This window comes from Xiphophorus hellerii, chromosome 22, assembly GCF_003331165.1.
Source record: "Xiphophorus hellerii strain 12219 chromosome 22, Xiphophorus_hellerii-4.1, whole genome shotgun sequence".
Lineage (NCBI taxonomy): Eukaryota > Metazoa > Chordata > Actinopteri > Cyprinodontiformes > Poeciliidae > Xiphophorus > Xiphophorus hellerii.
The window spans coordinates 29,051,952-29,068,149 of NC_045693.1; positions in this window are offsets into that span (position 1 = coordinate 29,051,952).

Genomic DNA, 16,198 nt, shown 5'->3' on the forward strand with positions numbered 1-16,198 from the left:
GTATCAGACTTCTGTTGGAATTTGCTGGTTAATTAAAATTCACGTTAAATTAGACATTGAAATATATGTTCTTATTCTTAGAACATTGTCATATCACTTTGAATTATTCAATAAACATCAAATATTTTTGTGTGTTGTATTATAAGTATTAGTAGGCAACATTAAATATCCTATTTCCATTAAACCTAATATAGGCTGCCGAGCAGACAGCACAGGTGAGGATTGTGTAACTGAATGAAATACAAACATATTTCTTTTGTGCTAGATTTCCACCACCTGTGTGTATTTCCCCTATTTAAGAACGTTCATCCAACAACTCTCAGTTACATAAGCACTGAAAATCCTTCCTCTGCCTCTAAATCATGTCTTTGGCATCATTTTTGGTAACCAGGGGAAAAAGCAAGGCTGAAAGAGTGAATAAGAAAATCTAAACAAATCATGAGCACTGTGGGAATACTGCACCTGGCACACTGTTAACTGCTAACAATGCTAAAGTTAGCGTTGGCTTCACAGCTTCCTATTAGTGCCGAGATAAAAGGCTGTTTTTGCAGTTTAAGTCATTTGGTCTGCCCCAGTTTAAAATCTAACATTTTTACATCAAACAAACCAGTTGATTGTACACAAAGCAGAGAATCTTTAGGATGCAGCTTAACAAGACAGTATCATGTAAAATCTTTATTTTAAGCTTTATCATGCTATAAGGTCTGATTATGAGTGTCTTTGACAAAAGTGCAAAGACACTTTTACATACAAAACAAGATGTTTGTTTTGTATGCTTGTCATGCCGCCCCCCACAAGATGTCACCCTGGACGGTTGCCCCTGTTATCCATATCAGAAACCCCCATTGGTTGTTAGTTTCTCTTTCAACTGTGTATGAACATTTGACAGATTATGCAGGATTAACTTGCCTCAAACACAGTTTTAGGTAGTTATTAATATCTACTTGTTTATTTATGACTAAAACGTTTGCTTTAGTCCATTTTGAATGATATTTAACATTTTATATATCAAAGGGATACAGCTTTGGGATGTGCTGGCAGCAAACATCTTCAAATTATGTGGGCAACAACAACTGAGACACCTGTGAGAAGAAATATGTATTTATTTATAAATCAGTGATTTCATTGCAAAATGTGTTCTAAAATCATTGGATCCTCAAAGAGACAGGAGGCCAGTTTCAAACAGAACAACTGAAGGTGACATAGTTATTTGATTTTGGTATAGAATTGAATTGTATGCATGGCAAACACATTATACTGGGCTTTTAAGATTTAAGAAACATTCATTTTATTTGGAAAAAACACACAAAAAACAATTTCTATGCTTTTTTTGGCAATAGATCCATAGAATGAGAAAAAAATGTATACTGGGCTGAATTCAACACTGATCACATTTTTTATTATTATTTTGTATATCTTGATTTTTAATGTCTCATTCTTATAATGCTTGTCTTGTTTGTGGTGCTGCTATTGAATTTCATTTAAATGAGGTCAAGTTGATAACAGTGGCCATTGTCTTCTATTGGCATAGATATGAGCTGTAGCACTTTTGTTTAAAGGACAGATGTGCTTTAAATGGTGGGAAGCTCATCTGACCTTGACCTCTGTCAAGAAAATCCGAGCTCATCCCACTTCCCCATGCTGGAGATTTTAGTTTAACAGTAATAATAAATAAAGTTATCTTTAAAATGAATCACTCAAGTGACATCAAGGCCCAACAGTAGACTTAAGTGTCAATAAAGTAAGTTTAACAGTAATAATAAATAAAGTTATCTTTAAAATGAATCACTCAAGTGACATCTAGGCCCAACAGTAGACTTAGGTGTCAATAAAATAAATCTGGTTGTGTGTGTTGTTTTTGTCTAAAGCAAACTTTGCTTTAATTCTACTTTTTTCTATCTAATCATAAGAAATCATAGTCAGACAGAGAGAGTCATTAAACAGGAAAAGCAGGTTTCCTGGAAAAAGAGGAAGTTTCCAGCCTGCAGATTTATAAAAATAGCTGAGACTATTCCTTATTTTAAAGCATGAAAGTTTAAAGAATGAAATCTAAACATTTTGAGTAATTTGATAAGATTCAAAGTAAAATATTTATATTAATAATGGTTTACTTGTAATAATATTTACACTTACATTTGTGGGAACACTTACAAGAAAAACAAGTAACTGTAACTTTGGCATCAAATAATTAGAATCATGTATTATTCTTGGTTTCTTTTCAGAAAAACATCTGTAATAACTCACATTAGGATTATAATGCGAGTGATTAATAAGTTATGGTTATAAAATCATAAATGAATGCTAAATCAGAGAAGCTGAAGAAAATAAATGTGATATAAGTTATGGTTATAAAATTATAAATGAATGCTAAATCAGAGAAGCTAAAGAAAATAAATGTTATATAAATGTGATTTTGACATTGAACTTGAAATGGTGTAAAAGGTGTAACTGCAATTAAACATCACTGATATGTTGGAGGTAGATAGTTGGTGAAAGGTGAACGGTTAAGGGAAAAAGGGGAACTAACAGGAGAGCAGAGATGATCAACGCCTTATTTAGGTAAAAGGTTGTGCAGGCAATGGACAGGAGGTTGAGCAACTCTGAGACATTAGCACAGACATCAGGACATAATGTCTGAAGGACAGTGATGGATGTGAGGTCATCTGTCTAAGCAGACAGCCAATGAAAACGCACCAAAAGGGTGGATAAACCCTATATAAGGTGGGTGCAAAAGAGGAACCTTTGGTTGGATCCTCCGGGCAGCTTCGAGCCAAGAGATGGACAAAGAACTCTGCAGCTGAAGAAGAGCCGGAGCCACAGAGCCGAAGACTGTTCCGCTCATGGAGACCAACCCGTCAGCCCTGCAACCTGTGGCTTCGAATCGCACTTCTCTCATCAGCTGGGTTCAGACCCCAAAGACAAAGATGAAGACAAAGACAAAGGCAAAGACAAAGAAGAAGAACTGGTGCCTTTTTTCCTGCCAGCACCAAGTCCTGTGTGACCTCACCATCCATGCGGAGAAGAAGCTCATCAGACCTACAGAGATTCCTGCCTTCGCTGATCAACGTCTTCCTCCTGCTGCAGCACCTTCTTCATCATCAAGCCAGGTCTGGGGTTCGAAACGTCAAACTCCGTCCGTCTCTCTCAAAGGTTCCCTTTTTTTTTTAGTTCTTAGTATCAGCAGTAGGGAAAGATAGACTAGATGATTGATTTTACTTATTTGATTATTTCTGCTACTGAATTAAGCTGTACTGACCCTTGCAAAAATGCCTTACTAATAAAATATTTAGCATAAAGAAAATCTAAAAGATGTTGTGGACATTCAGTTAATGAGTCACCTTAAAGTTCTTTGATGGTTGTAAAATAGCTGTGATGTTTGATTCTGGAGAGGAAAAAGTTTAAAATGTTTTTAAGTTGCTGGTAGCCCAAATTTAAAACAACATCCTTGGGACTCACCCGAGTCACTAAAACCTACCTGGTTCAATAATAAATGCAAGTTGCAAAATAGAGAACGAGCGACCGTTAACAGGTGTGCTCTGTGAAACTAGTTGGCTGTAGGCTGCTCAGTCTGGCTAATTCACAGGGGGAAGCAGGGTGGGACACCTGGATGTAGGCCGTCAGAAAACCAGGCGAATCGTTTCTCGAAACCAGCTTAAACAGAGTTTACTTCAGTTCTGGACAGGGTAAATCCCGGCAGATTTAGGAAACTCAATTAACCCGTTAGAAGGAGAGCTGGTAGCACATCTCCCCTCTCAGAAGAGGAAGCAGAGAGTGAGACAGTAGAGACAGAAAGGAGGGGGGGGGTGTTGCGCAACAACAAGTGGCGCCCGAACAGGGACCCAGACTAAGGAAGTAGGAGGGCCCTACCTGCCAAGTCAGTAAAAACAGATGTGAGGATCTGAATAGCTCACTTGGTTTGTTAACTCTTAGGGAATAGAGTTAATGGTGACTGATATGGCCGTCAGTCACAACCCTCGCAGTAACTGTATGGCATACAGGTGAGGGAAAGCTTCTACTGAGGATAAATGACCGGATCCAGACAGTGAAGCTAGTAGCCAACATAGTCTAGACCCATCCCTGCTCGAGAAGGCTAAAGAGAGGCTTTGGGGGATAGACAACTCGAACCGACAGAGAGACGGAGTGATGGATGATCACTTCGAGGAGGAAAATCTGGGGAAGAAACCGGAGGAAGCCGGCCGTCCAGATCGTTTGGAAAAGGAGGAGACCTCAACAGAACTGCATCAGCTTTCTGCACAGCTACCCAGGGCACCCAGGGCAGCGGATGGAAGGTTTGTTCATCAAGAGCACAGTCCCATGGGGTTCAGTCTGCATGGATGTAGCAGAGCCAATGGGGACAACAGGAAAGAGAGGTGAGAAGTACCTCTTGGTGCTGATGGACACAGTGACAACTGCTAGAAGAGCAGGTCTTCCCCTGCAGAGGAACTCCGTTCACGTCACAGAAAGCAGGGAGGCGAAGACACTTCTCCTTTTTGCTCAGAGAAGAAAAAGGGAAGTTGCAGCTCAAAGTGTCACTGAAAACAGGGCAGAGAGTTTGGATTAAAGCTCAAGATCGGCCTGCAACTACGGGGATCAAGCTGAGATTCAACGCCCGAGTTTTTGTAAAGCAAGTACTGAACTTCAACACAGTACTACTGATGAAGAAAGGGGTCCATGAGGAAGCAGTGCTCAAGCCAGTTCTTAGCTACAGCGAACCAGAACATTACAAGAAGATGGCCAGAGAATCAAGCACCATGCCATCCTACAGTAGACTGGCCACTATTACAGGAAGGTTGCCGTTCAAAGAACAACTTCAAGGCTTTGGACTGGGAGGGCCGTGAAGAAATTGGACTATGCTAAAGAAGAACTCCTGTCACAACCTGATGGATTAAAATGGAAAAGGATCATGATTACGGATAAAGCGTCATGATGCTTATGCTTTTTGCTTTGCTCTGCTGAACAGCCAGAATTTTTTTTTTTTTGGGGCCTTCTGTCTCAGCCCATCTTCCCTAAAGAACCATCCCACATCCTGAAGAACCGACAGTTCATCCAGCGAAGGTTCTTGTAGAAGAATCAGAGCGATCCAAGTTTTCTTCGACATTCATCACCTCATGGGGGAAATCAAAACTCCAAGGAGGGGGTGTCAAGAGAAGTGGAGTTTTGATGACTACACTGAGCCCTCTGTGACAACTGAGGATGAAGAATCTGCATCTTCACATCCCAGACGAACATCTTCTCTTTCCAGGGGATGAGGACGGCGAACTGCAGGAGGGTGATGGACTCCCAGCATGTGAAAGGTCTGACCTCGTGGAGGGGGTGTCAAGAAAATCCGAGCTCATCCCACTTCCCCATGCTGGAGATTTTAGTTTAACAGTAATAATAAATAAAGTTATCTTTAAAATGAATCACTCAAGTGACATCAAGGCCCAACAGTAGACTTAAGTGTCAATAAAGTAAGTTTAACAGTAATAATAAATAAAGTTATCTTTAAAATGAATCACTCAAGTGACATCTAGGCCCAACAGTAGACTTAGGTGTCAATAAAATAAATCTGGTTGTGTGTGTTGTTTTTGTCTAAAGCAAACTTTGCTTTAATTCTACTTTTTTCTATCTAATCATAAGAAATCATAGTCAGACAGAGAGAGTCATTAAACAGGAAAAGCAGGTTTCCTGGAAAAAGAGGAAGTTTCCAGCCTGCAGATTTATAAAAATAGCTGAGACTATTCCTTATTTTAAAGCATGAAAGTTTAAAGAATGAAATCTAAACATTTTGAGTAATTTGATAAGATTCAAAGTAAAATATTTATATTAATAATGGTTTACTTGTAATAATATTTACACTTACATTTGTGGGAACACTTACAAGAAAAACAAGTAACTGTAACTTTGGCATCAAATAATTAGAATCATGTATTATTCTTGGTTTCTTTTCAGAAAAACATCTGTAATAACTCACATTAGGATTATAATGCGAGTGATTAATAAGTTATGGTTATAAAATCATAAATGAATGCTAAATCAGAGAAGCTGAAGAAAATAAATGTGATATAAGTTATGGTTATAAAATTATAAATGAATGCTAAATCAGAGAAGCTAAAGAAAATAAATGTTATATAAATGTGATTTTGACATTGAACTTGAAATGGTGTAAAAGGTGTAACTGCAATTAAACATCACTGATACGTTGTAGGTAGATAGTAGGTGAAAGGTGAACGGTTAAGGGAAAAAGGGGAACTAACAGGAGAGCAGAGATGATCAACGCCTTATTTAGAGAAAAGGTGAAAGACAAGAGACAGGAGGTTGAGCAACCCTGAGACATTAGCACAGACATTAGGACATAATGTCTGTAAGACAGTGATGGATATGAGATCATCTGTCTGAGCAGTCAGAAACCCTATAAAAGGTGGGTGCAAAAGAGGAACCGTTCGTTGGATCCTCCGGACAGCTTCGAGCCAAGAGATGGACAAAGAACTCTGCAGCTGAAGAAGAGCCGGGGCCACGGAGGCGAAGACTGTCCCGCTCATGGAGACCAACCGGTCAGGCCCACAACCTGTGGCTTCAAATCGCACTTCTCTCATCGGCTGGGTTCAGACCCCAAAGACAAAGATGAAGACAAAGGCAAAGACAAAGAAGAAGAACTGGTGCCTTTTTTCCTGCCAGCACCAAGTCCTGTGTGACCTCACCATCCATGCGGAGAAGAAGCTCATCACACCTACAGAGATTCCTGCCTTCGCTGATCAACATCTTCCTCCTGCTGCAACACCTTCTTCATCATCAAGCCAGGTCTGGGGTTCGAAACGTCAAACTCCGTCCGTCTCTCTCAAAGGTTCCCTTTTTTTTTTAGTTCTTAGTATCAGTAGTAGGGAAAGACAGACTAGATGATTGATTTTACTTATTTGATTATTTCTGCTACTGAATTAAGCTGTACTGACCCTTGCAAAAATGCTTTACTAATAAAATATTTAGCATAAAGAAAATCTAAAAGATGTTGTGGACATTCAGTTAATGAGTCACCTTAAAGTTCTTTGATGGTTGTAAAATAGCTGTGATGTTTGATTCTGGAGAGGAAAAAGTTTAAAATGTTTTTAAGTTGCTGGTAGCCCAAATTTAAAACAACATCCTTGGGACTCACCCGAGTCACTAAAACCTACCTGGTTCAATAATAAATGCAAGTTGCAAAATAGAGAACGAGCGACCGTTAACAGGTGTGCTCTGTGAAACTAGTTGGCTGTAGGCTGCTCAGTCTGGCTAATTCACAGGGGGAAGCAGGGTGGGACACCTGGATGTAGGCCGTCAGAAAACCAGGCGAATCGTTTCTCGAAACCAGCTTAAACAGAGTTTACTTCAGTTCTGGACAGGGTAAATCCCGGCAGATTTAGGAAACTCAATTAACCCGTTAGAAGGAGAGCTGGTAGCACATCTCCCCTCTCAGAAGAGGAAGCAGAGAGTGAGACAGTAGAGACAGAAAGGAGGGGGGGGGTGTTGCGCAACAACACCTCTGACCTTTCTCAGTTCACATGGTGCTGGTCCACAACCTCTGGACCTGAGATGACTCTGTGATACATTCATGTAGACCCACAGACATGAGGAGAAAAATCAATATCATGTCATATCAGCAATATAAAATATTTGGTCAAAGGTAAGAATCAACGAAGTTCATATTTATTGTAAACTATACAACTAAAATAACACTTCATGCATTCAGCACTAACAGCGGCAGACACTCAGCCTGCCATGGTTGGACAGAGTAAAGGTTTCCTTGCAGCAAAGGAAGCTGTCACTTTCTAAACTGTAAAAGCTTTTTCTGAGTCGGGTTAGGTACCGGTGCTGACACAGCCTGATCCACAGCTGCACACCATGTGTTGCCCCAAAAACAAATATCACGCAGCAACTTTTTATCCTGGTTCACCACAGTGCCTCTTCCTTTGCTTTCAAGAAGAACCTGAAGAGTCTCTTTGCACAGCTCACATCTGTTTGGCAAATTTTCTTGATTTGATCATCAGTTCTGTCTCTTTTCACATGATGGTACACTTTTTTATCCTTTTGACGAATTCCCCCTCTAAAAATAAGCAACCTTTGATTTATCTCTCTCGCAGCAATAAACTGCTGTAAGACCTGCCTCACATTCAGATGCATGGTCTGCTTTGAAACTTGGTTCTTTTCTTTTTTTCCTCTGTACTTGTAGCTTTCTTTACTGTATTAAGGTGCCTTGGTTATCCTGCTTTTTATGTTTACAGTGTTGTTCAAAGAGCATTTATCATCATGTCTTAGAGCCAAAGAAACTAAATATCTTAACGGTATAAAACATAAATAAACAATGAACCCTTCCATTGTTTATCAAATGGAGTCAGTAGCAGCACAGACTGGAAATCTCTCACAGTAACTTTTTTTAATACCCTATAATATGTTGAATGTATTTGTCAGTGCTTGTCATCAATGCAGAAAATATAGAGTGATTACTCTCTCACCAGACATAATCTATGCAAGAAATGTGGTTGAACTTCCTGGAAGTAAACAGATGTAGAAGATGGACCTTCTATCGCCGACAACAAGCAGACCCAAACACTTTCATGCTTGGGATTATGAAACAAAGATCTTGGATTTAACGGAAAGAAAAGGGCACAAAACATAGAAATAGACAAGCTTACATTTCCCAGGGAGAAAAGTGGATTCTTTCACGGCTGTGTTTTCTTGTAATACGTCTTACATCAGGACAAATTTCCACTGATCTCTGCAACCTTCCTACTGCATGCTTATGAGATAATTAGCCACAGCATGGCATGTCTGAGCTTAATCACTGAGTGTTTCACTGCAATTGCTGTCTGATTGTATATGAGTATTTTAACTGCCTTCCATTTGTGGCATCGGAGTGGCTTTAAAGAGCCAAAATACACGTTCTAAGAAACCTAACTTCAGAGCCACATACAGTCTGAGAGGCATGACAGACGATGTCCTTAGAATAATGTTTCTACAGCAACATTACTATAGAGAAGGCCTCATTAGTAGCCTATAGCTTACACTGATTTTGTGTAAAAAAGTGAGACTTAATATAAAGAAGACTGCTCAGTCGGCGTTGATGCAAATCAGAGTAACAATGCTGGTCAGAACTTTTATCTTGGGCCAACATTCTGTGCTCCATAAAGAGCATTATTATTCTTCAACAGTTTTTTTTTTCTCATTTTCTGTTCTGACTTCTGTCTGTTGTAAGTTTTGGTTTTGAGTCACTGCACCTTTAAAGTATCACTGACACGATAAAACCACTGACATGATTTAAAAAGATGAACTACTGTGCTTTCTGTGTAAACAAAAGCTTTTAATAGTAAATATTTCTCACAGACTGCTATAAAGTCCCCGGCATTGCAGAGTGCGTCTGTTTTCGTCTGTAGTAATCGGGTCAAATGCTGGCGCCATTTTGACGTTTTCTCTAAGCAGATTCCTCTTCTTCATTGCTCCATCTGGCTTCGTTCTCCAAAACTGCAGACATCCAACATCCGCTTCTGTGTGCTTATGCTTTGACTCATTACATCACAAGATGGTGACAGCGTGTGACTCTTTGAGGGGAACGAACACTGAGTATGAATAAAATAAGTTATTTTAGGTGTTTTATACCACTTTGTGTTATGTTATAGTGTGTTGGAGGAGGTTATTTTAAGTTGCAAAACAATGCTAATTGGGAGCTAACCGCTACCATGAGGCTAGTTAGGATTCTAAGGCTAATTTGTTCATTGTTAAGCTTCATTTTAGTTGCACTGTTAAATGTGCGTTCACCAATAGAGTTTATGTAATGCTTTTTTCTTGTAAGTGCATTCATAGGATGTTTATGTGTGTTTACTGGAATGTAAAGACTGTTAAGCATCGTTCATGTACCTGAAACATTAATGTAATGTAAATTTCTTTGTATTGCAGTTTTACAAAAAGAATAATAACTGAGAATATTCAGCAAAGCAGCTTCAGTCATATCTACTGTCTGGATCTCATTTTGTTCTCTGTCAGCCAGGAGCCAGGAGACAACATGATCTCATGCCGAGGGCTTGCTTCTTTTTTGTACAATATAGCAAACTACACTCTAAGCGAATTACAAAGAGAAGGTCAGAAAGACATTTTACATACTCCTCTTCTCAGGACAACTTAAAAAGCACGTGTCAAATGTTGGAGTCAGAAAAACTTGTAAACATGAAACATTAATGAGTCACTATTGACATTTCCATTGTGTTTTATGGCAAATAACCAATCTTAAAACACTTTTCTGAAGGAATCCTTGTCCTTCCCTCTAAAACCAAAACATCATTACAATATGTGCTTGACTGCCAATTGTTGTAAATAGAAAAATAAGACTCTATTTTAAAAAGTAAATAGCAGTTGTTGTTTTTTACATTCTTCCACCATGTTTACCTACAAAAATTGTGTGCAGCACCAACTAATTTTTTTTACATATATATTTTAGCTTTCTTTCTAATCACCACATGTGTAGAATTAGACTGAAGGGATTTGAGGCCTGATGACATGTTGTGGAAAAAGTAACTATTGAAGCACTGATATAGTTTGAGTGACACAAATGTCTGCAAATTAAATAATGGCAGCTACCTTGCAGCCAAACTGTAACAAAAAGCCTCATTTTGTGTAGGAAATTGAGCTTTCAGTTCTTCCCAATCACTGTGTTTCATACAACCACTGATAATATAGAGCAGGCTTCTGATGGTAACCAGAGAGCGCCTTCAGATCACTGAAAAGAGTTTGAATTACACCGAACAAACGCACTCAATTTAGTTCAATTGAATTCCAAAAACACTTTATCAAACCTGAGGGAAAATGAAATGTTGTTGGAACTCATATCCATATTTCCATGAAGTTGTGAATGCTGTGGACAGGGAGGATTTGTTATGCTAACATGCTAATATCCAGGCAGCAAAGGTGTTTTTCCACATTAAGATGTCCTGGATGACACCATCAATCCCATTTGCTTTTGCCACTCCTCTTAGAATCTTAGAAACCTGGGCAGAGAAACTTTGTCGTTGAGGTTTGGAATCTTTGCTCATTACGGTGGAAGGAAGTGATGAGTTGAATTCCTTCTCTCTCTGCATCCATGAAGCTTCTTTTTCAAGTCCCCTGGGATTCAGGTCGTAGTTTGGTATTACTTCAGCTTTGTAGATGGTACCTCTCTGAGCTACTGCCTCCCTGACAACTTTTCACTTGAATTCCTCCTCCTCAGTCTTGTTGCTCTCCTCTTTCAGTAGTTTCTCAATTATTTTTTGCATCAGTTTTTGAGTTTGGTCTTCCTTTGGTACCAGAATCAATCTTCAGCATCTACCGACTGATTTCTCAGCAGCTTTGTTCTTCCTTGCGTCCTGCATGCTTTCTCATCCTTTTTTATTTCTATTAATATTTGCTTCTTCTCATTTTCTCATGTAGAAAAGTTGCTATGAACTTTCAAGAATAGATGTGGTTTTGTGTCCTTTTCTGGCACTTTCTGTTTGTTTTTTTTTGACATAAACCTGTGAAATTTTTTTCCTCTCCTGAGCCTAAGTACCCAAAGTTGGAGGTGGAAGATTTTAGGCAGAGAAATGGTAGCTCCAGCTCCCTCCCACCAGACCCCCAAAGCTCATAAGTCAGTCAAGAGTGCTTTTACTCCTGGCACAACTGTTGACATTGATAAATGGGTTTGCTTCACAGCCCCCCAAAACATCTATGACCAAACAAAAGGAAAAACTCTAGTTGTGGTCACTAAAAAGATGCTAAAATACCACCAGACAGCTTAATATCTGAATTTCTAATTTATATTTTGTACTTGTTTCCACTACAAATGCCACTGACAATCTTAAGCACCAGAAAATACAGTAGAAGGAATTACATTTTTATGTGATGAAATAATGCAATGAAGCTTCTTTTACGCACTTTTGTCACACACTTTTCTGTATCTACTAGTTGAATCTTTTCTGTCTTTTCTCCCATTCTCCATTCTGAAGCCAATTAATGTTTTCCTTTTACTGGTTGTAAAGTCAAAATCAGACGCCTCAGGTTGGTCTCTGCTGAAATCTTCTCAGTTGCATAGAATGTGGAGTGAAACCCGTTGAGATCTAACTGCTTTCATTTCAGATTGTTGTATTAAATTGACATATTTCTGATTCAAAAATGCAATCTAAATTCACCACTACTTATTCAAATGTAATTTCAACCACAACACTAAAATAATAAGTGAAAGGCGTTTTCACATTTCACAGCAGGCCTTCATCTTGTCCCTGACTCATGTCATGATGACAACAAACTGACTCACATGTTGCTACAGGATGGTGAGAAATACTTCCTCCTTTTATCTTTATTGTCACACCAAAATGTTTCAAACAAATTTCAATTTCAGACAAATAGAACCTCATCACATAAATACTGATAACTTTGATTTCATTCACTATGGGCCTGATGTAAAAAAAAAAAAAGTATTTGCCTCCCAAACCTAATAACTGGTTGTGTCACCTTGGCAACAACAACTGCCATTAAGCATTTCTGATAGCTTATAATGAGTTTTTTATATAACCAGTGGAATTTGTCTCACCTGTTTTTCAGAACTGTTTTCATTCAGGCACACAGTTTAAGGTCATGCTACAGCATCTCATTATGATTTAAGACAGGGCTTTGACTAGGCCAGCCCTTTTGCTTCAGTCATTCCGAGTTGAACTTGCAAGTGTGCTTCAGAACTGTGCTACTCATTATCGAAGTGTGCCAAGGTTAAAGGTCATGAACCAACTGAACTATTACTTCACTGCTAATGTTCATCCCCTGGACCAAAGGACGGGTTATTTACCACAGCAAGTACAAGAACACAATCTATACCACCAAGGAAAAGACAGCAGCATTAATGTTCCTGCTGTTTCCATAGCAACACATATGAAACCAGCTGGCTGTTATCAAGCTGGCAGCCGACATCTGTCCATTGTTTGATATCCAGAAGGTCTGATTCGACACCTGATGCTTTGGCAACAGTTACCATGGAGACTGAACACAGACTGGCAGCCAGACAATGCTGAGCCGTTACTTTCACTGGTTTCTTAGCTAAAGCTAGGCTAATGCTTGATGTATGTGCATTCTGCGTGGAGATGAGATGTGCTGAATCAGGCTGATACAGATTTTCAGCATTTATACTTGTCACTGCTTTACCCAATATTCTCCGACACTCTAGAGGGCAGTGTAGGACAGCTATTCAAAAATACAACACTATGCAACATTTAAAAAGTAAAAAACATTTTAAAAAAAACATTTATGATATAGAGAAAAGATTGCATACCCTACATGTTGGGATTACAACCCACACCTCATTGTCTAAAGTTGGGCAGCCTGTCGGCTCCTGCTGGCGTTTATTGGTTAAAACATGAGTATGAGCTGTGTTTAAAAACAGGAAGCAAGACATGCTGCCTATAGCTGAACTCTAATTACTGGAGCAACATGCCGCTGATGGGCTTCCAGCTTTCTCTCATTTTAAATTTACTTTGATGGATCAGTTCTTTGATCAAATCCCTAAACTCTGATATTCATGATTAGAGGCGTCATGAGGTAACTTCAGGTTCAACTTTCGGGTCACAAAGTAACTTCAGTGTTTAGTTCTGGACAAGAGCTATGAATAATGAAATGCAAATGTGCTGCTTTCAAACATTAAGCTGTTTTAGTAAAATGCAACAAACTACTTTGTGTGTCTATTTCTAAGGAAGACTAGCAGCTTTTAGAATGGCTCCACATCATCCCTGTTGTGTTAATTTAGCTGGAACGTCTTGTGTTCAGTTTGTTTTGAGAAAAACAGACAAATTTCCATCAAGAATTATGCCAGGAACTAGCTGATGGCTAGAAAAACTGCCATTGTTGGCATCCTTCTAAGGAACACAGCTGCATTTTCCTTAAACAGGTGCGCAAAACTTTGTTCTGCTAATGGTGAAAAAACACAATTTTGCAATTGCAGTTTCAATTAGATAAGAAAAAAATCACACATGAATAAACTTGTTCATGTAATAAATCGCTGAAAAACATGCAGCGCAGTCATCCTGCTTCCACTTCTTCTCTTCTTCCTCTGAAGTTGTTTGTGTGTCTGTCAGCCTTTACAGTGTAGAAAAGTGGATTAGAGAAAACATTCAAACCTGTCCACCAAGTTATTGTTTCACAAATTCTTGAAGTTGTTTACCTTACAATTATTCCATCTTGGGGGGAAAAAACTCAATCATTAAAGTTAATAAAAATGTTCAAGCTGTTGATGAGTGAATGCAAAGTATTTACTAGCTTATATGAGGCTGTGGCCCTCTGATCATCATGGCTCCAAATGCAACGTTCAGTCAAACTAAGTTAAGTGTTGGCACAGAGGGAACAGAGAGCCCATTAGATATTAGTGCTCCACTGTTTTCAAAGAGTCAACTAGACAGTTGGATGTAAATGATGCCCTTTGGGAGCATAAAGTGACGGTTGTAGTTATCAGGGTTACACATTCACTTAGCATGAAAGTTTTACTAGGTTTGGGATGTTACGTAGAATTAATTAACTATTAATTACTGTTCCAGAAATTCCTTCCCTCAATCTCTAAAATTGTCTAAACCACTTTATGCCTGTCTGTTCATTTTCAGTATTTAAAGGTTTGCTCTACAAAATTTTCAATTAAAAATCCACAGATGTCTGAGCGTTAACCTCAGAGCACAGCTCTTTGAGGATTTCATACATTTGTACTATTCATATTTTATTACATGTTTGAAACTCAGGATATTGTTTTATTCTCTCAACCTGTTTGAAATGTTTGTACAACTAGATCTGACTGTCTGCTGTTCCCTGTCTTGCAACGGAGTTTGCAGCTTGTTCTTCATAGATTTGCTGTCATAAATCTATGAAGATTCAATAACAACAGATGACAAGCAAATTTAATAATCAAGTGACTACTGAACACGATTACGAGGTGCTGTTTGTGAAGTTGCACTGTCAAAAAATAACAACAATAATTTGGACTATTTAGGCTGTCATAAGAAACATAATGGGGGTTCATTCTTCAGTCATGTTTTCACCATCATTAATTTATAAATGCTACAGTTCCAAACCAAATATTTCATTAGCAAGCTAAATACTGAGCTTTAAACTCAACATATTAAACAGTTAAATATTTAGATTGGGATTACTGGAAAATAAGTTTGCATATTAGATAAAAAATTTAGTTCCAGACTGAATATTTACTTTGGGGCTAAGTATTGAGGTTTAAAACCAAAAATCTGGCCCAGTAACTTAATATTTAATTTGAAGCTTAATAACAAAATTGACCTGCACACTATATATTTACCTTGCTAATTGGATATTTATTTTTAATTGTGACATGTGTAAGTGAATGGATAATATGGTGAAAGTATGACAGGCTAAATAAATTGATTTCTTGATTGTAAATTTAAATTTACAGATTGTAAAATTGTAAATTTACAAATGGCACCTCATAGTTAGACACATTGGATTTCATTTTTGGAGTTTCATATAAAAGGGGTCTGGATACAATAGGAAACTATGTATTTGAGATTTTTGTTAGTAAAAAGACACATTTTCTTCACAGTAAGAAGATAAACCAACACTTTGTGTTGGTTTATCTCATAAATGTAAGATTCTGAAGAAAAATGTGCTTTAAAACTGAAGCCTTAAAGGCATGTTTCCATTCATCTGCAAAGATCTGACAATATCTGCAACATTCAATGAGGCAACACTGTTTACAAATTGAGTAATGAAAGGAAATTAATTTGCAATTTGAAAAGGGCACCTTTTGCATTAAAAAACATTAGCTTGTAGTCCTAATCAGCATAGCACCACTGCTGCCAAAGGCTTTTAAATCTTCACTCAGTGCCATTTTCACCTTAAATGGCACACACGGATGCTCAATATCCGGGTCACGTCTGCACTCAGACATCCAACTCAAACATCTGTCCCAAAATTGGCCTCCCCCAGAATATTAAGAAGGTCACAGGTCTTAAAATCGTATGAAATACGGCAACTCCTCTCTAAAGGGACATTCTGGAAGGAGAAAATTGCTAAAAATGTTATTATTACTTATCCACTGGGCCAAACCTTTAAGCACCTTAGATGGGAAATCTTTATGTAATTGGGTCTCTACTGAACAGAAAACGGGCCGTACACATTCACGCTGTCAAACACACAAACATGACCTTTTTGTTCACTAACAGGTTGAATGGAATGGAGCAACAAATCA